A 24,660-nucleotide genomic window follows, 5' to 3' on the forward strand; every position below is an offset into this window, starting at 1 on the left:
CCTCATTCGATCACAAAATCCATGAAGATGGGAACTACTTTGTAACCATCCCTGTATCCCCCAACGTACTTCATATAGGGCTTGAACCTTGCAAGTGCTCGAGTGTTTACCAACTGAACCAACGAACAGACAAGTGAGGCCAGACACCCTGCACGATTTCATCCTAATGGCCAAGAGAGGATGCACTGTGGTGCCTCAGTCCCTGGGCACTGCCTAAGGCCCGTAGAAAGATGACAGGGCCACCCTGCTTGCTCTGCCCGGAGCGGACTTTACAGTAGACTGGCCACCTACACCGTGAGGCGGTGCCCCTGGTGGCTGAGAATCCTGCTCACAGAAGTAAAACCCAAGGGGACTCCAGGTTTGGGACAACTTTGTTCTCCAAGCTTAAAAACTAGCCAGCAGCCACGTGCACGCCGTCACAGCTTCTGTTCCAGCCTGGCCCACACCAGCAATGCCTTCCCGCTGCGCTAATAGAAATGCTCGCTTCCCAGGCCTCTTGGTCTCCCCTGCGGAGCTGGTGGGAGCAGTCCTCCCTCAGCATCTGCCCTTCCTGAGAGCTTAGGCCTCCAAGAGGAGAAAGGTCACAGATGCAGAGAGAGCTCAGACTGAGGAAGAGGCCGGGGAGAGGAGGTAAGAGCTAAGAGGGAGAGGAGAAAGTGAGCACAGCCACAGTCTCCCCAGCCCCCTGCTCCCCGACCAGCACCACCACTGCCTCTCGGCTCCTTCTGAAAGCACAGCAGCGGGACGGAGCGGACACACTGCCTGCAAGCCACCTCTCAGAATCTGTTCGGATTATTTTGTTATTACCTTACATGGACAAGACTCCAGCCTGCAGTTAACACAAGAATGCAAGCCCCTCCTCTCTCCAGACAGAAGTGCACTGACCCGGGACCTCCCCCTTCCTCCGTGAACAACAAAATCCATCATGCAGGTGTAGCCCGTACTTTGTAGCTCACAAAGTACTTTCACATCCATCATCTCCTTTGGGTCTCTGAGCAGCCCTGCAAGGTCTGTAGGATGGTGATCATTCTCTCCAGTACACAGCAGAGGAAACCCACAGTCCAAGAGGTTAAACAACTCGCTTACAGTCATATGCCTAGTAGGTAGCTGGGCTGAGAAAGAGATATATACCATCTGTGTCCTCCCAAAGAGAGTTTCTGAGGCTCTGGAATGTTCCCCGAGGAACTGTGACATGATCCCCAGGGGGACGGACGCCCTCACAGTAGGGCAGGACCTGGGGAACGTAGCTGCTTCCCAACAGGAGGCTCCTCCAGGACGCTGCCCTGCCACGGGTACAGGCTGAACAGAGGTCGACCAGCGGGCCTCACTGATGGCCTCTCACCCTTTCCTTTAGCTGTTGGCTGTGGCTGCCAAGGGGGGAGCGTTCTCCAAATAAGAATGCCAACAGAGGCTTTCTAGAACACAACGTGGGAGAAATCCGAAATGGGGGGCCGAGGTAGGCACACAGGGCTCTCCCACCATGCCGGAGACCCAGACGGAAATGGGCTGAGGGGAGACAGTTCTAGTGACTATGTGGACTGTCTGGCGTAAACCAGAGCACTCTAATCTACATCCCACTCCTGGGCTTGGAGAAGGCAGCTGGCCCTGTTCCCCCTCCCTCTAGTAACCAAGGGCAATTCCACACAGCCCTGTTTTCAAAAAGAGAAAGGAAATAAAGCTGTCACGGAACAATATGGGTGCAAGCACCTCCCCCACAAACTGCAAACCTAAGGCACATAGCATTACCTGTTGGGCGAAGCCCAGGATGAGCCCATTCAGCCGGGAAGTTTCCTAAAACCAGCTCCGCCCGATCGAACCAGGCCCCTGAGAGCTCTCCAGCCCACCATTGCTCATTTCTCCAACCCCCACAGAGCCTCTTAAAGCCTTAGTGTAAATGCAGCCCCTCCAGGAGCTGAATAAAATGTTCCAAGAAACTGAGAGTTGCCACTGAGCTGCAGTACATCTGGAAAGGACCGGGTATTGGCCGGGACAGAGCTTTATTAAGTCTTGTGGTTGTTACTTTTTTTTTTTCCAAATCATTTATTTTTTTTAATTTTTTTATTTATGATAGTCATACACAGAGAGAGAAAGAGAGAGAGAGGCAGAGACACAGGCAGAGGGAGAAGCAGGCTCCATGCACCGGGAGCCCGACGTGGGATTCGATCCCGGGTCTCCAGGATCGCGCCCTGGGCCAAAGGCAGGCGCTAAACCGCTGCGCCACCCAGGGATCCCTGTGGTTGTTACTTTTGTCCTCAACAATGCTTCCTGCGTGGTTGCTTCTTTCATCGTGGTCAAAGCAGGCATGATCGTTCCCATTGGTGTGGTCCCCCCAGCCCACCTACCCAGCCACAGGGACATGTTCTCCAGGGACAAGCAGCATCTCCAGGCCGGCGACAGCCTGTCCGTTCCAGGGGGTGATGCCCATCTGGAGGATCACTGGTGACTCCATGTCACATCATAGATCTGTTGCCTTCTCTTCACTGTTCCTTCTTCTTCTAACTTGGCACTGTTCTTTCTCCCTCTCTCCGCCCGCCCCGACATGAAAACACTGTGTTCCCGATCAGATAAAGCCAGCACAGTGTATGGAGCAGAAGGCAAACAGCACGGAGGGAGGAGAGAACCAGTCGTGTCCCAAACCTTTCCCACTCATCTCCCGGGACAATGACTGCCATTTCCACAGCACCACTGGCCAGCTCCCTGGACACACGGGGCTACCAGACAAGGGAAGGCCACGCGGGAGGCAGTACGGCTGCATACCGAGGGGAGACAATCGCCGACGACCTGGTGTTCATCCCCCCACCCCTCGTCCCAGGAAGTGAGCCCCCATCAGGCTGCCATTTTGCCCTACAAGCTGTGCTTCAGTTGCAACATGAATCAAACACGGCAGCAGACACCATCGTCAGCCACCTCCCACACCACTTCTGTCCCCTTGGCAGTGAGCACCCTAGTGGTGAAGTGAGGCCTGTGGCAGCACATTCTCAGGGGCGCCATCCACGGGATGGGAAGGACCCCTACCAACCTCTCCTGTGAGAGCCAGGTGTCCCCAGGTGAAAGGGCTCCTTAGGTCCACACCTGAGGACAGCACCTATGACAGGTATCATCTATCACTCTGAAATTCAAGTCTACCTCTCCCAGGAGGCCTTTTCCAGCTAACCTCATTCATTCTCTACCTCAGAGGCTCTCAAAGTTTAATGGGCAGCAGAATCACCTTAGAGGGTTTGTTATCCATGCAGATAACTAGGCCTCGCTCCCGGAGGCCTGCATATTTAACGAGCTCCCCAGACAATTCTGGCTCCAGCTCTCCTCTCTTGCACGCGGCACCGACTTCATTTAACTCTTCTGGTTGAATCTAGCGTGTACCCATCTTCCCACATACCCTAGAAGTCTGGTATGGAGGGAGATTCCGAGTCTCCTGGAAGGTAAGGGGAGGTCCCACCTCCCAAGGCCCTACGTGGAGGCCCCGAGAAGCTGCCAGGGCAGGAGGCTGAGAGATCAACCTCATCTCTCCACAGGCTCCAGAAAGCGTTCATTCTGCAGTGGCTCCACTGCACATCTGTACAATAACTTTAAATGTCACCTCAAATATCAGGCCAGGCAGCAGGAGGGAAAGGCAGGAGCTAATTAGCCCGCCTTGCCCTGGCTTTTGTGTCGTTTCATCCTTGCTCACCTCCACTACCTCCGCTGAGATCTTTAACTCTCCCGTGGCCGGGGAGCCCCAGCTCGTGAACACTGCACACAACCTTCCGCCACACCGGGATGTAAACCAAACTGTTTAATGCCTCTGCTCCGAGTATTTACAGCTCCTCCCACCCCTGCCAGTCAATAGAACACCATGTTGCCCTGCCTATCCAGCCACAGCACGCCACCCCAAAACCATGCCCCGAGAGCCAGACCCATATCCTCTTTCTCTGCCTCTTCAAAGCTTATCAATCCTGGACCTGTGAAAAGCATCATGATAATCTCATGCCCTCTAAGGTTTTCCTGATGAGATCTTTACATTTAGACCCTTGGGGAGTACTCACATTTTGGCAAAAGATATTGATTGCTTCAAAGGAAGGAGACCAAAAAAAAAGCTCATAAATAAATACAGAGAACAGACTGGTGTTTGCTAGGGGGTGAGGGGAGGGCAAATGGGTGAAGGTGGTAAAAAGGTACAAATCTCCAGTTATAAAATAAATAAGTTATGGAGATGTAATGTACAGCACAGTGACTCTAGTTAATAATACCATATTGCATATTTGAAAGTTGCTAAGAGTAGATCTTAAAAGTTCTCATAGCAAGAAAAAAAAGCTATAACAATGTATGGTGGTGGACGTTAACTAGACTTACTGTGGTATTCATTTTGCAATATATACAAATAACAAATCATTGTTGTATACTTAAAACTAATATGGCAACTAAACCTCAATAAAATAAAAGGGAATGGAAAAAATAAATGGGTATTTCTACCACCACCAGAGATGCTAAACTAACATCTTATTTTGTTAATAAATTAACATTTCATTTTGAGGATTTTTGTATATGTCCATGTTATGATGTTAAAGAGCTTAATTTGTGCAAATCATGATTTGGAATGACAAGTAAATGTATTCAATTGTTAAAGAAAAAAAAAAGGAGGGCTTGGAAGCCCAAGCCTTAGATACGCAGTATGGTAATAGCAGATTCTGAGGGCAAGGAGGAGGATCCATAACTCTCTTCCCTAAGTCTCATAGGCATTTGCCTGTTAGGACATCCGGATGAAGGCAACTCACAGGAGCTGGTCCCTCTACTGTTCTCCCCAACTCACTCCCCTGACCTCCTGTTTCCTACTTAGAACATGATTAGATTGTAGGTGCCTTCTCTAAAGCACCTGAATTATAAAATAGTTCTTCTTGAAGAAGGAAAAAAAAAAACCCAAACACTATATATTTGAAAAGAATACCTCAGAACCCGACCCTAGAGGCCTAGGTAATCAACCCAGAGAGTTCTTTATTATTTCCTATGCTTCTCTCACAGCCAATAAGGTGGTGACTCAATCTTACCTCCGCTAAGAACAGTTTCTTCACCCCTTGAAAGACGTGGTGTGGCTCAAAAGACCAAAGGGCCCCTCAAGCTTGGGGTCTGTTCACCCTGGTGGGGTTTCTCCAAACTATTCCTCTAATCTCTTCACTCTCCCAGGCACCAACATAGAATGAGGAGAAGCTATGTTGCAGTCACAACAGCTGAAACCTCACACCTCACTCAGCCCACGGGGAGCCCTACTGTCGAGAAATCTCTCCCTTTTCTCTTCATCCCATGCCTTCTCCATCTCCTCCAAGGACATTTCCAAATAGGCCCCTTTCCACCTCCCCCCAATAAAATCAAGCAACAGACTATAATGATTGGGGTTGATAATAATTGATGTGATGTTAAACAGGATCAAAAAGAGCTCGTTGTCCCTCAAAAAAATACTAAATTTTGGTTCTACCATCTAGAACTAAACATTTTTTTCTATATTCTAATTTTTTCTTTTGGGAAAATGTATAATCTGTGATTGTTCCATAGGGCAACCCACTATCACATCAGAATATTTGATTCACCTGAATGCCCTTAGCCCCACTCTCTGCCCCCCTTCCCCACCCCGCCTCACCCTAAGAATGGATAACCAGAGTAGCTGCACACTAGACAATCTGAATTCTCTCTACCTTGGCTCTTATTTTAAAAAAGAAAAGAACCAGTTACCATGATCGTTTTACTTTTCAGCAAATGAATTCTGCTTATGGTTCTAAAAATAACTAATTCCCATAAATATATAAATAATCTCTTTCTTAATCTGTTGATACTTCTAACTGGAAACCTTCTAGGTGTTTGAAAAGGACCTGAGCTTTGGAACCAGACCAACTGGGCTCAAATCCCAAATTACAAATCCCTTTTTCTAGCTGAGTGATTCGAGACAAATCACTTAACTTCTGTACATTTTTTGGATGAGGAAGATGAGGCTGATCTTATAAAATCTTCAGGAGGAAAAAAAATAAAATGACATATAAAATAAGAAGCACTGTACCTAATATACACTAGGTGCTTAATAAAGTTAGTGCATCCTCCTACAATAGAAAACAAGCTCATATTAGGTTGAAATTCTCAATGCGTATGGCCTAACTAGACAGATAAACCAGTAAAAAAAAAAAAAATAGGGCCAGTTTTGCCACTGAAAACAACTCTAAGCCAAGCGGCCCTTATGAAGTCCTGAGTTAGGGACAAGTCACAGCACCAGATCCCCCACCGTCTCTACCTGCCCTACAGGCAGGGGCAGATTCCTAGATCTTACTTGCCCAACTGCCCCAATGCATCTGGCTTATTTCTTCTACTCTAAGGTTAGAAAATTCTGAGAAAGATTTAATTATGAAAAATCCTTTGACTATGCCCATTTGAACCCTGTCGACGACCCTCGGCACTGAGGAGGTGGGAAACTCTATGGAGCTCCGTGCTGGAGTTTCCATGTCCCCCAGTGATATAGCTTCCCTAAAAGCCCATCAGTCTGGCCTTGTAGCATGTCACAGGAAAGCCTACTTAAAAATATCCATGAAAGGGAGCCTGGGTGGCCCAGCTGGTTAAGCATCTGCCTTTGGCTTAGGTCACGAGCCCAGGGTCCTATGATTGAGCCTCGTATCAGGCTTCCTGCTCAGCGAGGAGTCTGCATCGCCCTTTGCCCCTCCCCCCCTGCTCATTTTCTCTCTCTCTCTCTCTTTCTCTCTCAAATAAAGAAAATCTTAAAAAAAAAAAAAAGATACCTATTAAGAAGAACAAACTATACAACAATACAACAAGAAGAAAAGTTTTTATCATCTTAGGGTGGGAAGTCTTTCCAAGCATTAAGACACAAAGCTCAATATATTGACTTGTGTGGGCATTTTTAAAAATCTCTGTAAGTGTATACAAATCACTTAAGGAGAATAAGGGCTGGACAACGGCAGTGAAAGGAATACTTCTCACCGTATATCTTTTTACAGCTTTTGAATTTTGACCTTTGGATTGTATCATGTGAGTTTTTAAAAGACCTCTTAAGATGATGGAGTCAAGAATGAATAATACTGTTCTTGGAGTCTAGCTGCCACACAGGAGAAGCCCAAGCTACATGGAAAGGCTACATGAAGGAGAACCAAAGACCTAGGATGAAAACCCCAGCTGGTCCCAGCCCTACCCACACCAACTGTCTGCCATGTGAGTGAGGCCACTTTGGAGCTTCCGGTCATCCAGCACCGGAGAGACACTACGTAAAAGAGAGGAACTGCCTGGTCAACCCTCATAATCATGAGAAACAGCAAATTGTTGTTCTAAGCCACTAAGATTGGGGATGGCCTGTCACAGTATTTCAGATAAACGAAACATAGAGTCATTGGTGAACGGAGAACAGTTAAAGCCACAAGACTGGATGAGATCACCAATGAAGTATTGAAAAGGACTGTACCTTATTTCAACCAGAAGGCAAAAGCATGGCTAGTCTCAGGACTATAACTTTTTACCTGCCTATCCACCTATCTTGAAATTAGAATTCTGAAGACCGGGTTGTCACAGGGGGTTCTAATTAACATGCTTCCTTGCATTTTAAAAAAGAAGTCAGATTTTCTCTGCCAGGAAGTAAATATGTCTGACTTGGTTGCTGGCTTTGACAAGAAGAGCTGCCTTTTCCAATCATTAAATCTGCAGCTCCACAGGCTTGAAAAAAATGTCTTTAAAACCTATATACAATATGCTAGAAAATATATGATTTGCAACCATCTGAAATGTGTGCTTACAAAAATGTTTGATGTCCTCTTAAATGTGTGTGGGGGTGGTATACAGTTTTCACTATTCTTTTAGGGCAGACATAAACAAAAATTCTAAAAAGCTCACTGAATTATGTGTGAGATAGCCCCACAATGGAATCCTATGCAGCTGTTAAAAAAAGAATGATGAGGTTTTCTATAAACTGATATGGAAAGATCTTCCAGACATTATTCTTGGGTTCAAAATGCAAAGCATAGAACCATATAGTTAATATTCACTTGGTTTTGATAAGAAAGGGGTAAAATAAGTATGGATTCAGATTTGCTTATATTTGCAAAAAGAAACACTGGAGGGTTTAGCAAGGAACTAATGCTGAAAGTTACCCACAGCGGGATGGAGCTAGGTAGACAAGTGGGATGCTCATCTAAAGACCTTTTCGGGATCCCTGGGTGGCTCAGCGGTTTGGCGCCTGCCTTTGGCACAGGGCCTGATCCTGGAGACCCAGGATCGAGTCCCACATCAGGCTCCCAGTGCATGGAGCCTGCTTCTCCCTCTGCCTGTATCTCTGCCTCTCTCTGTGTGTCTCTCATGAATAAATAAATAAAATCTTAAAAAAAATAAAATAAAGACCTTTTCATATTGTATTAATTTTTGAGCAGTGTGAATTGTGAGGTTTTTTTAAGTCTTCAAAGGAAAAAAAAGGAATAAATAAAATTGCAAAACTTATTGCAGGGACAGTACCTATTAACGTTTCTAAAGTGTAGAGCCTCCAACCCAGTAATCCTATTTCTAAGACTGTCCCCTAATGCACTTACACACACAACGCAGTGTGTTCTATAACAGCCAGAAACAGGAGGTAGGGTGCCTGGGTGGCTCAGCTGGTTAAGGTCTGACTCCAGTTCAGGTCATCGTCACGGGGTCCTAGGATGGAGTCCTATGCCAGGCTCCCCACTTGGTGGAGAGTCTGCTTGTCTCTCTCCTTTTGCCCCCCCTCCCAGTCATGCTTCCCCCCCCCGCCTCAAATAAATAAGTAAAAATCTTTTTTAAAAAAGAAAAAGGTAATCTAAATGTCCAACAATAAGGGACTAGTAAGATACACAATAACAGGGATGCCTGGGTGGCTCGGTGGTTGAGCGTCTGCCTTCAGCTCAGGTCATGATCCCAGAGTCCTGGGACTGAGTCCCACGTCGGGCTCCCCGCAGGGAACCTGCTTTTCCCTCTGCCTGGATCTCTGCCTCTCTCTGTGTCTCTCATGAATAAACAAAATCCTTAAAAAAAACATATTATAATAGTTACAATCCAATCTATGGTATACTTTGAAACCATTAAAAGGGATAAGCAGTTTTATTTGTAGTGACATGAAAAATTATCCATGATGCAGCATTGGGTAGGAGAATACAATTTACAAAATAATTTGAAATTATTCCTATTACTCTATTCTTGCGTGAACATAAATTATGGATATATAAATACACATATATACACTATAAGTATGTATTTCAATAGGCACGATTTTTGTTTTTGCTTTTAAATATTTTATTTATTTATTCATTAGAGACACACAGAGAGAGGCAGAGACACAGGCAGAGGGAGAAGCAGGCTCCCTGCAGGGAGACCAATGCAGGACTCGATCCCAGGACCCCGGGGTCACGGCCTGAGCCGAAGGCAGACGCTCAACCTCTGAGCCACGCAGGCGCCCCTCAATATGCATAGTTCTAGTTTAGAACAATATGTACACTTCCACACTGTTAACAGTGGTTATCCCTGGGAATGGCAGAAGGTGGCTAGAGAATTAGATTTCATAAAATTTTATGTTGCCATCATTTTTTTACCTTAAGCATTTGTACTTTTGGTAATTTTCAAGGCGTTTAATTATTCTGGCTGACAGAAGTAGCAGCTCAGGCCTTTTTATTAAAAAATGGGTGCTCTTCAGGGCCAGCACAGAAACTTCCTTCTCCACTTCCCACTCACGGGATCTGGGACCTGGATGGTCTCCAGAAGGCCCACGGGTCCTAACAGCCAGCTCGCTGGACGTATGTCCTGTCCCCCGCTGGCAGATGCAGTCCGTCCTCCTCTTCGCTCCACACCCTGGGCCCCACGAATCCCGATGGGCCTCAGTGGACCCAGCCAGCGTGCCGCAGAACCCCAACTCCTCTCCGTCAACTCACTGAGTGGCCGCTTAGACACCTTGGGGGGCTTTAGCCAGACACAGCAGCTGTGTTTCGTGTCAAGTTCCACTTTGAACCAAGGGGCCGTGATAGTCCAGAGCTTCGTGTGAAATAAAGTTCTTCTTTTTCCCTCTTTTAATAAATGTCTTTGAGACAAAGAAGAAAAATTCTGGGACCACGCACGGGACGGATGTGGGGAGAGTGGCGCTGTCAGTTGCCGCGACAAGGCAGGAAGAGCCGTGAGCACGCGAGCTACCAGGCCGCCACCCCTGCCCTCGGACGCTGGGCTGTGACTCACCGACTCAGACACTTGCAAACTCCACGTTTCCGCAGTGTGAGACTGCGCCTGTGTGAGCCGATGGTGGTGGAGGAGGCTGGGGGTGAAGGAAGGGGATGGCTGAGTGTGACTGTGTCTATCAGACTTGGTGAAGGCCTAGAAGGCCTGAGGAAGGCGAGGCAGCCCCCAACAACAGGTGGAGATGTGGCCCCGAACAGCTGCCCCTGGAAGGCCTTGAACATCTGGGTGTAATGCAGGCCTGAAGGAAGCCCGGAGCCCGGGTTCCATCTGTCAGGTCTACTGAGCCCTTATCCTGAAGACTTAGCAATCGTGCCCACGTAAGAACTGGCCTCTGGCAAATTTGAAATGTCCAAGTGCCCTATTAATTGAGAATTCACTCACCTTTCCTATCCCGGCAAACAAAAACAGGGACCAAAAAAAGAAAAACAAAACAAAACAAAACAACAAAAACACCCCAAAACCTCAAACCAAAAAAATCTCAGAACCTCACGTGTTGTAACTAAAAACACTCAATAAACAAAGCCAGTCCTTGGGCTCCCTTAGGGAGTAATTGTCTAAGAATGCTTCTTTTTTTTCAGCTGGTGAGAGAGAGAGAGAGAGGGAGAGAGAGAGAGAGAGAGACGTGCTAAGACTGTGTGGAGCTCATCTTGAAAACATTAATTTTTCCAAACACCAATGTGCAGTTCGTGCGCTTTTCCTGCACAAGTGGCAGCAGGCAGTGAGGACGCTGCTGAGGACACCCCTCCACGCGGTGTCTGCCTGTGGGGTTCAGAGAAAGTGGTTATGGGGCAGCCCTGGGGGAAGGAGGTGAGTTTGAGAAGCAGGGACCCAGGCCCCGTGACCTGCCACAGGGAGGGGCTGCACGAGGCCCGTGGTGCTGACGACCTGCGGAGGATTACCCATTTCTAAACTGGAAAGAGAAGCAGCAGAACCAATACCGCTGCCCCTTTGCAGGACTGTTCTCTAGGGGCTGAAGTGGCAGTTAACCAAAACACCCTTCTTCCTCACCTATATCCCTCACAACCTGTAACCCCATCAATCACACTCTGGGCTAGCACTGGGACAGGTCGTCCACTTTCCAGGCAAAGGTCCCAAAGCCACTTCCCCTTCTTCTCCTCCCCACTTATGGATAAAAGTGGAGATTGCAACTTGCTCATCCATGCTTAAACTGTCCTTTGTTGCCCCAAGTCCATCCCCTCTGGGAAGTTAAGGACACTTCCCTCTGCAGTCTGTGCACAGAGGGCAAGACACAGCAAAACCATCCACTGACGCACAGGGAAGTCTCATAACCTGCCTGATGAGAGCAGATTCAACTATTAGGATACACCAGAAGCCCTGTCGGTCTTAGCTAGACATTCCCCAAGCAGGTTACTACCACCAGGACCTATGCCTATGCCACAGCGTGCCAGGATTCCCACTGAAAATCAACGCCCCCCACGCACAGACGTAAATGCTTCATCACCACCAGGACATCATACACCAATGCTACCACTTACTTACTTAGGTGTATTAAACTGATCAAATTCCTTAACCTAAATGAGGAAGAAAATAACAAGTTTTTAGGGGCACCTGGGTGGCTCGGACAGTTAAGCCTCCAACTCTTGATTTTGGCTCAGGTCATGATGTTAGGGTTGTGAGATAGAGTCCCGAGTTGGGCTCTGCATTGGGCGTGGAGCCACCTTAAGATTCTCTCTCTCCTCTCTGTCTGCCCCCTCCCTCTCTCCCCTCTCTCTCTCTTAAAAAAAAAGTTTTTAAATAAGTTAAAATATAAAGAAAGGGCTTAGAAAAGTACTAGGCACACTATAAGTACTATCTATATATGCGTTATGATTATGATCCTTCACTCTCCGCACTCTCTTCCACTTAGATGATTGCATATGCTCTTCCCATGGTTTGGAACATTGTGTCCCACCCTGTCTTCACGTGGCTCTCTGGCTTAATTCTCCAGGTCTCTAGGAAGGCCTCCTTTACATGGGCTGGGTATCCCTGCCTATGCACCGATCACTCCCTGTACATCCTTGGTATCATGCTCTATTCCGGTTGTCTGTATGTCTATCTCCTTGACCAGGTCCTTCAACCCTAATGCCCAGCAGAGAGAAGACACTCGATAATTATCTATTCAATGCAAGGATGAGTGAATGAGACATAGGTGAAGAGCAGCTTTCATGCATTCAAGTATTTACTAGGTGCCTACTCTGCGTCATACCCTGGACTACGCTTGCAAGTACATGAAGGACAGAGCACCCAGGCTGCTCCCCAGACACTCATGGTCAGAGGTGCAGTTTCTGCCTTCTAGAGGTAACTCAACAATAATAATAATAAAAAATGAGGTGGGTGTAGCCCAGCCCAAGAAGGAAAGGGTGGCTCTTGGAGGGGAACCCAGGTTTGCTTAGAATAGGTGTATTTAACTTGAACCAAGCAACAAAAGCCCTGAACCTAAGATTCTGTTTATCATGCCTGCATGTGAAGACTAAATGTAGCTTTGCATGACCTAAGAAAAACATAAGGTAGACGTTTCTTTACAAGGATGGTTTATTTATCCAAGAACTAATCTACCTTTTTCAAGAGAAACCCCGGCCAGTCATTACATCCATGCTGTCTGCAGACTATCTTCACTAGACTGTAAACTCCTACAAACAGAGTTCATAGTTTATTTTATTATAGTGTATTTTTATATCCCATCCCACTCATGTCTGCCATGAGAACCAAGCGCCTAGCATTGGTGCCTTGTCCTGGGTAACGGAACATTGCAGGATACAAATGGAGACCAAGTCACTTGTTCCGTATCATTTCTACCATTCTGTACGGCTCAGTATGCCTTTTTTTTTTTAAGATTTTGTTTATTCATGAGAGACACAGAGAGAGAGAGTGAGAGAGGCAGAGACACAGGCAGAGGGAGGAGCAGGCTCCATGCAGGGAGCCGGATGTGGGACTCAATCCCTGGTGACCTCTGGGCCAAAGACAGGTGCTAAACTGCTGAGCCACCTGGGCTGCCCGCTCAGTATGCTTTTTGAGAGTTGTTTTGTGTTGTTTATCAGCTTTAAGGGAAAAGAAAAAAGAAACATCAGGAATTAAAGGAGGATTTGTTGCTCCTTTTACTTTTCTCTACTGAAGCAAAATAAAGCCTGTTTTGGGATGCTGGAGATCTACTTGGCGATGACTTTGCCAGAAGCCTTTGATAGCTCAACCTCACTAAAGGACGGGGAAAAAAGGAAACAATTTCTACTTATAATAAGAAAAAGTCAAAGCAACTTTCCCTTTTGAGATTATATCATAGATACTTGAACTTACATTTTCCATCCTGGTTGCCCTAAAAGTGAGGCCACGTAAGATCTTTTCCTTAATGAAAAGTCTGAGGCTGCCTAACTCCAGAAGGACAATGGTGCTCCCAAACCCCAGCCCTGGGAGCAGGGAACTCCAGAGCACTGCCACCCAACGCAGCTGCAGCAGTGTGAATGCACACCTATTCTGGATGATTCTTGGAGACTCACGCTACCTCTGTCCTCCATCATCCACACCAGGTCTCTGGTCCCACCATCACTACCATCTTGAGGGTTATCTGTGGCATGTCATATCATGAACTGCAAAGCCAGATGAAGGTGAATTAGAAATTATCTGCCCTCATCATTTCCATCTTTCCTCAGGATAATGCAGGGTAGGGATCCCTGGGTGGCGCAGCGGTTTGGCGCCTGACTTTGGCCCAGGGCGCGGTCCTGGAGACCCAGGATCGAATCCCACGTCGGGCTCCCGGTGCATGGAGCCTGCTTCTCCCTCTGCCTGTGCCTCTCTCTCTCTGTTTGTGACTATCATAAATAAATAAAAATTTAAAAAAAAAAAAAGGATAATGCAGGGTAAGCTAGGAAGGCCTGTGACTCAGAGAATGTCCTTTTACCATGAGTACCAGAGAGAGAAAACATGCACAGTTGGCTGTGTGTCCATCAATGCACATAAACATTCACAGTGGCCTGTGGGTGTGCCCATGTGAAAACACCTCCATACACTGTGTCAAGGCAGACAAATTAGCCTGAAACATTGGGAATACAACCCTAGGCACTGAGCTTGTCACTAAGGCAGCTGTGTCTCTGCCATCAGATACAGTCTCCCTCGGAGACCAGCTGGTTTGGAAACATATAGGTAAGAAGGGCAATTCGAAGACAGATAGCTTATTTTTTCCTGATATCTCGAGATTCAATGCACTCCCACACGGAGACACATAAAACACTGCTCACTAAAGCGTTCCTAAGACCTATTCTACACGACACTTGCCTTGGACCGATGTGTACTGTCCTCATTTTCCTCCACGACAAGCCCACTAGAATGAGCGGTCAGGAAGGATGTCACAGAGTGTGTATCTGGATATCTGCTAAGCCTTTGATAAATGTCCTCCACAATATTCTTGTAGATAAGATATGAAAAATGAACAGGATGAGAGTATTGCTGGGTGGATCGCTGCAGATACCCCACAACGCCCCAAGAGTGTTTATTAGACTACAGTGAGCCTTAGGCTGGTCTCTGGTGATGGCCACAAAGCCCTTCCTCTGACTGTTGTGTTTAACTTTTTAAAAAAATTATTTCCCAAGATGAGAAGACAGAAGATATAATACGGGCAGATGATACAAAACCGGTATGGCAGGATTAATACTACAACAGATGACCAAAATCAATATGCAAATTTATTTCAGCAGATTTGAATACTAGATCAAAATTAACAAGGGCAAATTTCATGTCTGAGAACAACGTTTTAAAATAGAAATGTACTTATCCCTCATCCAGCAATTCCAGCCCTTTGTATCCACCCTAGAGAAACACGTGTGTATATGCGTGCTTACTCAGGAATGTTCACTGCTGCATTGTTTACAATGTTAAAAAAAATACATAAAAGTAAAAAACAGAAACAATAGAATTGCTAAGGCAATTATGGACCATCCACAATGAGAAAATACTATGCAGAAGATGTTCAAAACATGTCTTTGCATGAAGAAACAGTTGCAGAAATGGGACACCTGGGTGGCTCAGCAGTTGAGCATCTGCCTTCAGCCCAGGGCGTGATCCCAGAGTTCTGGGATCGAGTCCCACGTCGGGCTCCCTGCATGGAGCCTGCTTCTCCCTCTGTCTGTGTCTCTGCCTCTCTCTCTCTTTCTCTGTCTCTCTCTCATGAATAAATAAAATCTTTAAAAAATAAAAAAAATAAAAAGATTGATACATTAATCCCAGACATATATATATACACACACAGAAATTTACAAATTTATATATATAAATATATATAAATAAATAATATAAACAAAATATAAATAATAAATATGAATAAATTTATATATATAAATATAAAAATATCTAGAAGGGTCCCTAAAAACTGATACCAGGGTCTCTAGGGAGAATCTAAATTGTTATGGAGTAAAAAAAAAGTACCTGCAACATATGAAATTCAGAATGTATTGCATTAAACTGCGTAATTTAGCTTTCTTTTTAAAGTAAAGTCTTGCTTTTAGCTTCAAAAAAAAAAGTTCAAAAATATGGGGAAGGGCACAAATTCTTGAGATTTCTATTACAACCTAAGAGGGGTCAGTCAGCACTGTAGAAAGCCTGCAAAAAGCTCATTCCTACTACATAGAGTACATTCAAAGTTTGGTGTGCAGACATCCTGCAAGCACCAGGGATCACTAAGCTGGTCATGTCTGCAGCACTGGGTTGGATCCAATCCTGACAACACAATTAGGCAGGGACACTGGCAAAGTCAAATGCAACCAGGGGAAAGAAATGCCTATGCAGAGTCTTAAAAAGCATGACTTAAGAATAATAATTGAGGGCAGCCCGGGTGGCTCAGCGGTTTGGCGCCGCCTTCGGCCCAGGGTGTGATCCTGGAGACCCCGGATCGAGTCCCGCATCAGGCTCCTTGCATGGAGCCTGCTTCTCCCTCTGCCTGTGTCTCTGCCTCTCTCTCTCTCTCTCTCTCTCTCTCTCTCTCTCTCTCTCTCTCTCTGTCTCTCATGAATGAATAAATAAATAAATAACCTTAAAAAAAAGAATAATGATTGAAGAAACCACGACTGTTTAACCTGAAGACAAGATTATGGGGAGATAAGTTTCTTCAAATGTGTGGAGGGCTATAATTGCAGATGATGCAGTAAATACTTATTTGGGTATTTCCCAGGGGTAAATACTAGGACAAATAAATACAAGTGATTTCTCCTATTAGCAGTACATTTTAAAAAGAAACATCCTAACTAACAAGAATGAATGACAACAGAATAATCTGTCAGGCATGATCATGAGCTCCCTGTCATAGGAAGGATTCAAGTACGAGATTCTATAGACAAAGATATTGGATTACATGAGAAGCAAAACTATGTAAACTTCAAGAACTCTAACAACTCCAATATTGTATGATTCCATATTTTGGCTGCAGAATCAATTTTCAATCAATGTGTACCCCCAACGACTCCAAATCCCACAGGTGGTGTACTCTGCCACCAGGTGGCAGTAGATGCCTTGGACTCTGGGTCCTACACATTAGATGTGGTGAAAAAAAAAATTGCAGTTTTCCAAAATTTTTTAAATTAAAAAAAAATTAATTAAAAAAAAACAGATGCAAGCATGAATCCCATAAGTAGCCCCTCTCAAAGCAACACGTATATATAATTCATAATTTTCCTGATGATTCCATCACAATGATTCTTAATCACTTGATTTCCTCTTGTGCACTTCTTTTGTCCAGGGTCTACAAAGAGACCCTTATCTTCAATGGCCTCCTCTCTCTAGTGTCAAGTTTCCTGACTTGTACACAGTTCCAGATCCCTGTGTCTCCTCTTAATGCAAAAATCCCCTCTGCTTCCTCTGCAGCTGCAGACCGCGTCTGCTACTACAGTCTTTCTTCCCGAACCAAGGAGAAGGACCAACAGGAGGATCGGAGAAACACCCCAGCCATTTCCTGCCTCTAGCTCTTCTGCCCCTGTATCCACACAGCTGAAGCCACAAAACAAGCAAGCAACAAACAAAAACATATCTGAATCTCCACCCTGACAGCATGAAAGTATATGATTATCTTTTCCCAATTAGAAGAGAATAATCTCCCACCCAGCTTTTAAAGAAAAGAGAAACTCTCCTTTTGTACCCACAGCTGTGGACATGGGTGGTGCTTAAAATTTGAATACAATCAACAACCCTTGTCCTAGTCCCTGGCAACTCAAAACTCTGTTAACACTGCCTTGGTTATAGATCACTTCAGATGCCCTGGTTTTCAGAGAGTATTTTTTTGGTAAGAGCTTATGACTGAATGCAAATGATACAAGATTTTTTTGAACTTGGATTTAAAGCAGGTTCATCACGATAAACCATACGCTTGAGTCAAGGTCCTGCTCATCTTTCTAGTTTCAGGTGAAACACCTCTTCTTCCAGGAAGCCTTCAGGAGCCTAAGGGTCCTGATATATGCCCTAATAGCCTCCTACACCTGCCCCGTCACAGCCCTATACCTACCTCCATCATAGCTCTCCCTGCACCGGCCTCACCACAGTCCTCCACCTGCCCCATCACAGCCCTGCACCTGCCCTACCACCATCCTTACCATGTACACTCCAATGCCCTCTGTGCCAGCCCATTTCCCAGTTATACTATAGGATCCATGAAGACCTAGACTGTACCTGTATCTTTTACAACAGAATCCCTTAAACACAGTAGGACTCAATAAATATTCATGAGACTGTTATAAACGTACTCATTATCAATTAACTAATTAATATAAAGCCCAAGTCCAGGCAGCTATTCCACTGAGGATAATATTCATCCATTCTACAAACATTTCCTAAGTGTCCCTTGTGCCAGTATGGTACAAGGTAAGTCAAACCCAGGCCAAGCCCTTAAAGAACATGCAGTGGAGAAAGAAAACCAAGGCAAATACATAAATACCTACTGTGCAAAAGAGGTACAGCAACACCAGAAACAATGGATATTAGGGAATAGGGCAACAGTGGCCAAGGCACAGGGCTCACCAAGGAGCTCCAAGTAGCTGGAACTAAGCCCGTGGAATAGGTAACACTGGAGCCAGAGCCTGAAGGTTCTTCAAGATTGCCTTTAATTAAATAGCATGTGCCAGCCTAAGTGCTTTGCATTCATGATTTCATTTATTTCTTGAAATGATTCTATATAAGGCACTCCTACTACAGAGAAGGAAATAAGCTCAGAGAAGTCAAGAAAACAGCCAAAGGTGGAACAGCCGGCGAGCAGCAGAGCTGGAATCCACACCTAAGCCAGCCTGATGAATAGGACAGCAGTGCCACGGTGCTCTGGAACCTGAGATGCCCCGTTAAGGAGTTGTTACTTCATCCAGTGGACAACGGGGAGCCACTCTGAGCAGGAACGTGCTAAAGTCAAAGCTTGTGCTTGGGAAGATTTATCAGAAAATAATGGAGAGGGTGGACTGGGCAGTTCAATTTGAAGCTGGCCGCAACGGTCCAATGTTGTATCATGAAATTCCTGACCTGAGAGAACAGCAGAAAGACTGGGAAGGTGATTCAGAGCCAAGGAATTTCCAGAGGAAGAACACACACAGTCCAGAATGATCCCAAGGTGCGCACCTGAGTAACCGAGAGGACAGGGACTTGCAAGTGTCCTGTGTGTGCTTCTCCAGTGCCCCTGTGTGAGTGCATGTGTGTGCAGTGTCCATGGGATGGCTACAGGCTTGTGGGTGGGAGCATGGCAGATTTAAGTTCTCCAAAACTCCAGAGCAGAAAGTAGCCTAAAACCTTCCCACCCCCTACCCTCCCTAGGCAATGCTGCCTTGCATTGCAAAAACTTGCAAAAACTTTCAAGTTTTACTTGCTAAAACTCCTGGAACTCCCTTAGCTATCTTACCCTTCACCCCTGCACCCTGCCCTCCATCCGCAGGGCATCTGAGCCTCCACAGCTCACAAAGGCACAGGAGTATTAATGTGACATGAGGCCTCACACGGCCATGTCCACCCAGGTATACTCCCCTCTAGCCAGCCTGCTCTAGGACACAGAATGCCTGGCCTCAAGCCAGCACCGAGAAGCAGAAGAGGACCAGATAGGAGGTAAGCACCCCAGGCAGTAATTCTAACCTCGAGCCAGAAGCTTAACTTCTCTGGATCTCAGGTTCCTCAACTGGAAGACAAGCAATGTGGATCAGAATCAGAAGTTGCAAAAAAAAAAAAAAAAAAAGAATCAGAAGTTGCAAACTGAGGGCCTGCAGGCCAAACTCATCCTGCAAATGGACCAATACAATGTCTTATAATTGAATTAGTTTCAACATTTAAAAATCTAGCTGTTTCGCAAAGAAAATGCCTATTTGAATCCCCTCTGAAAGAAGATCTGGCAACAAGGAGCTTACATTGCACACAGCATCAATCAGCTGGAGCTGAGCAGCTGCCGTCACCCTCGGATGAGACACCACTCTCTAGTCTGCCACAGTCCCCACCACCCCCTACTGCTCCCTGCTAGGCTCCACTCATCATCTACACTTGGCCCACTTCCATTCTTCATAAGAATGGTCTGGCTCCTCTAGGAACCTAAGATGATCTAAAATATCACTGTTAAGACTGGGGAGTTGGGACCAGTAAACAGGAGCATGGAGAAGCTAGCAGTCAGCTCCCCACCATGGCAGGTGCAGCCTTCTCGGAGGAGCGGGGTACGTTGCTGCAGCTGATGAAGGTTCATCAACACGTGTGTTGGGCCTGCCCACCATCCCCCCAGCCCCACCCCACTGAGGAGGAAGAAGGCGGATGACATCAGCCTTGGACACAGTCAGAGAAACCCCATCATGAAGCAATTTGCTTCCCCAGCCACTCTAATTTAACAATTAGCTTAACAACCCTGGTCAGGCACTTGCTGCTGGAGCAGAGAAGTGATCCGGATCAGCAGCAGTTTCAGTCCAGAAGCTTCTTCGGGAAGCCCGCTCCCCCACTGCCCTCTCGTCAGCTGGGTCTGCATCTGCCACTCACACACACAGATATTCTAAATATCTCCAAAGACCTTCCACCTTCTCTTTGAACCTCCCCGTCCAACCTCTTTGGACTCCTTGGAAAACCCCTGTGTCCAAAACCAAATTTCTTCTGCTACAACTTCAGCCCATCCTCTGTCTGTCCTGCGGAGATTCTGGTCCCATCACAGGAAGCAAACCAGGCCAGTGTTCTCTAGTCAATCTTCTCTGGCCCCTTGGGACTTGGGGTGTGGAAAGGAGGCCTGCAGAGAGGCCGAGCTGCAGGGCGGAGGGTAAATTCACAAGGTTGGCATGCATGGGACATTCTGGGTACAGATCCTGACTCCAAGAACAAATCTAGGGAACTGGCTTGCCCTGACCCAACAGCATGCTCAGCTTCCCATCTGCCTCATCAGAGGGCCTCTCAGTAGAATGCACAATACTTCCCTCACTCAGCTTGTCCCGCTCTTGCCTCCAAGTCCTTTCTCAAGCTGCATCCTAAACCCCAAATGCCGAACTGTAGAGAAAGACACACACATGCTGGTATGGGAAGACTGAAAAGAAGAATCCATAAAGCCACAAGTCCATGGAAAGTTGGAGACTATTTTAAAATACAGTATTAGAATTCCAGGACAGATGTAGGGAGGCTAGAGCCCAGAATAGCAGACCCTCAAAGAAGAAAGCATCCCTGCATGACTAGATAGAAATTTCAAAGAGGCTACGGAGAAAGAAATGGTACATATACATGGAACATCCCAGGAACTTAAGCCAAAAATAAAACAGGGATGCCAGTGTCAAGGTCAATCACGAAGGCTGTTTCGTTCCACCAGAGACAGTGAGATGGAGAATTAGGGGAACCAGTTAGTCATACTCCTGGTATAGGAAGTATCCTCAGAAATGGAAGTCCTTCCCTCTTCAATGGATAGGAGTGAGGTCGGGGTTGACACTGCAGTAAATGCTCAGGAACTCGACTGACAAATGAGGTATAAATAAATCATCAGGACCATATGGTTTCCACCTGGGAGTCCTAAAGGAATTCAAGGGTGAAGGTGTGGAGCTGCTCGCCAGAATGTGTAACCTCTTATTACAAAGTCACTTGTGCCCTAGAACCGCCAGATTATTCATGTAGCCTCCATTCATAAGAAAGAACCCAGGGAGCATTCTCATTCTCATACCAGGAAAGTCCCCAGAACATATACGAAGAACAGGAAGACTGAGTGTGTAAGCATGACCCGTCAGAGGAAAAGACAGGATGGCTCCTAAGAGAGCAGAGAATGTACGTAAGAGTTTTTGACGGAGTAGATATGAATGTGAATTAAAGAGAATCTTCGGGTTATGTGCTAAATTCTTTATAGGTTTTGGATTCTAACCCTTTATCCCATATGTCATTTGCAAATACCTTCTCCCATTCCGTGGGCTGCTTTTTAGTTTTGTTGTTTCCTTTGGTGTGCAGAAGCTTTTCATCTTGATGAAGTCCCAATAGTTCATTTTTCCTTCTTTTCCTTTTTTCCCTTGCCCCTGGCAATGTGTCTAGGGAGAAGTTGCTGCAACCGAGGTCAAAGAAGCTGCTGCCTGTGTTCTCCTCTAGGATTTAGACGGATTCCTGTTTCACATTCAGGTCTTTTGGAGTCTATTTTTGTTAATGGTGTGAGAAAAGGTCCAGCTTCATTCTTCCCCATGTGGCTGTCCAATTTCCCAACACCATTTATTGAAGAGACTGTCTTTTTTTTTCCGTTGGATATTCTTTCCTGCTTTGTTGAAGATTAGTTGACCATAGAGTTGAGGGTCCATTTCTGGGTTCTCCATTCTGTTCCACTGATCTATGTGTCTGTTTTTGTGCTGGTACCATACTGTCTTGATGATTTTAGCTTCAAAATACAGCTTGAAGTCCAGAATTGTGATGCCTCCCACTTTGCTTTTCTTTTTCAACATTACCTTGGCTATTTAGGGTCTTTACTGATTCCATACAAATTTTAGAATTGTTTGTTCTAGCTCTGTGAAAAATGCTAGTGTTATTTTGATAGGGATTGCACTGAATGTATAGACTGCTTTAATAGAACTCATCAAACTCAACACCCTAAAAACAATCCTGTTAAGAAATGGGCAGGGGATCTTTTTTTCCAAAAAAGATATCCAGATGGCTAACAGACACATGAAAAGATGCTCAACATCATTCATCATCAGGGAAATACAAATCAAAACCAAAATGAGATACCACCTCGCACCGGTCAGAATGGCTAAAATTAACAACTCAGGAAACAACAGATGTTGGCAAGGATGCAGAGAAAGGGGAACCCTCTTAAACTGTTGATGGGAATGCAAGATGGTACAGCCACTCTGGAAAACAGTATGGAGGGTCCTCAAAAAGTTAAAAACAGAACCACCCTATAACCCAGCAATTGAACCACTAGATATTTATCCAAAGGATACAAAAATGCTGATTGCAAAGGGCACACGCACCCCAATGTTTATAGCACCATTATCAACAATAGCCAAATTATGGAAAGAGCCCAAATGTCCATCGACTGATGACTAGATAAAGAAGATGTGGTGTATATATACAATGGAATATTACTTGGTGATCAAAAAGAATGAAAGCTTGCCATTTGCAACAATGTGGATGGAACTAGAGTGTATTATGCTAAGTGAAATAAGTCAGCCAGGGAAAACAAATATATGATTTCCCTCATGTGTGGAATTTAAGAAGCAAAACAAATGAACATGGAGGAAGAGAAGGAAAAATAAAATAAGATAAAAAACAGAGAGGGAGGCAAACCATAAAAGACTCTTAACTTTAGAGAACAAACCAAGGATTGCTGGAGGGTATGAGGGGGGGATGGCCTAAGTGGGTGACGGGCATTAAGGAGGGCACTCATTAGGATGAGGTGTTATATAGAAGTGATAAGTCACTAAATTCTACTTCTGAGGCCAATACTACACTATATGTTAATTAACTTGAATTTAAGTTAAAAAAAAAAAGAGAATCTATCGGTGTAATTTACATAAATTTCCAAGGAACTATTAGCAAGGCGTGACAGTAAAAAGAATTTTTAATTGAAGTATAGTTGACATACAATATTATATTAATTTCAAGTGTACAACATAGTGATTCCACAAGGCAATATTTACACTGTGCTCACAAGTGTAGCTAACATCTGTCACCATACAACATTACAGGACCATTGACCATACTCCCTATGCTGTACCTCTTCAAAAGTAAAAACTTTTTTAACTGAATAATGACACAATAAGAAAAACACTTTTTCAGGTAAGTGACTTGAAGACCAGAAACATAAGGAAAGATTAAACTGACACTTGTGCAAATTAAGAAATAAAAAAAAAAATGAGGTTTTTACGGCATCAACACTAGAACTAATCTTATATAACATTCTTATAAATAATCCATTAGAGGGCGTTGGTGGTGAGCTACTCTACAGGTCTACACTCTTCCAGGCAGGAAAAAGACTGCTGATCCAGATGAATGATACAAAGGTCTTTCCAGGTTCTCAGAGCTGATATAAAAGAGGCAACTGCGTTTCAGTGTGATGGGATTTCTCTGCCCCATAACATTTCCTTAGTCTCCTTTCTCCTTTCTCCAGTTAAGGTGAATTCCAGGCTCCATTCCCCAGACCTTATGATTGTGAGCTCCAGAAACTACATATGCCTGGAAAATAGGAACCAGTTCAGATTTAATTCAAAGAAGATGCTTCTGGCTAGGCTAAGAGAGATTGTCTACTGCATTTGGTTAAACCCTAACCAGTCAGGCCAACCATGGGTCACTCTTCTTCCCTCATCTGCAATACACAGAAAGAACTTCAGGGGCACCCAGGTGCCTCAACTGGTTGAGCACTCTTGATTTTGGTTCAGGTCATGATCTTAAGGTCATGGGTTGAGCCCCACATCAGGCTCCACACTCAGTGTGGAGTCTACTCCAGATTCTCTCTCTCTCCCTTCCCCTTTGTCTCTCCCCCTGCTTGCTCATGCCCTCTCCCTAAAATAAATAAATAAAATCTTTAAAAAAAAAAAAGAATAGAGGTGGCTTTTTTGTCTTAGTGAGTTAAGCATCTGCCTCCAGCTCAGGTCATGATTCCAGGGTCCTAGGATCAGGCCCAGCTTCAGGCTCCCTGCTCAGTGGGGAGCCTGCTTCTCCCTCTCCCTCTGCCCCTCCCTCTTGCTTGTGTATGTGCTCTCTCTCTCAAATAAATATATAGAATCTTTTTTTAAAAAATGAAAGAATTTCAGATTTATAAACTCAAGGCAGACATCCATAGAAAAGTCAATCTGATGCTATGAACCATGAATTCTAAAACAGAGAATATGATTAGATTTACTTATTCCTTGATTTACTTTTTTTAAGATTTTATTTATTTATTCATGATAGAGAGACAGAGAGAGAGAGAGAGAGAGAGAGAGAGAGAGAGAGGCAGAGACACAGGCAGAGGGAGAAGCAGGCTCCATGCTGGGAGCCCAACATGGGACTCAATCCTGGGACTCCAGGATCATGCCCCGGGCCAAAGGCAGGCGCTGGACTGCT

The 24,660-nt window shown here is 45.3% G+C and overlaps 1 protein-coding gene across 10 annotated transcripts in view; it reads right to left on the bottom strand.

Moving 5' to 3' along the window:
* The window catches only part of KALRN (kalirin RhoGEF kinase), a 656,901-nt gene that overhangs the window by 592,435 nt on the left and 39,806 nt on the right, over positions 1–24,660 (bottom strand). The gene's annotated exons all lie outside the window — the stretch shown is intronic.

Source organism: Nyctereutes procyonoides, unplaced genomic scaffold, assembly GCF_905146905.1.
Source record: "Nyctereutes procyonoides isolate TBG_1078 unplaced genomic scaffold, NYPRO_anot_genome, whole genome shotgun sequence".
Taxonomy (NCBI): Eukaryota; Metazoa; Chordata; class Mammalia; order Carnivora; family Canidae; genus Nyctereutes; species Nyctereutes procyonoides.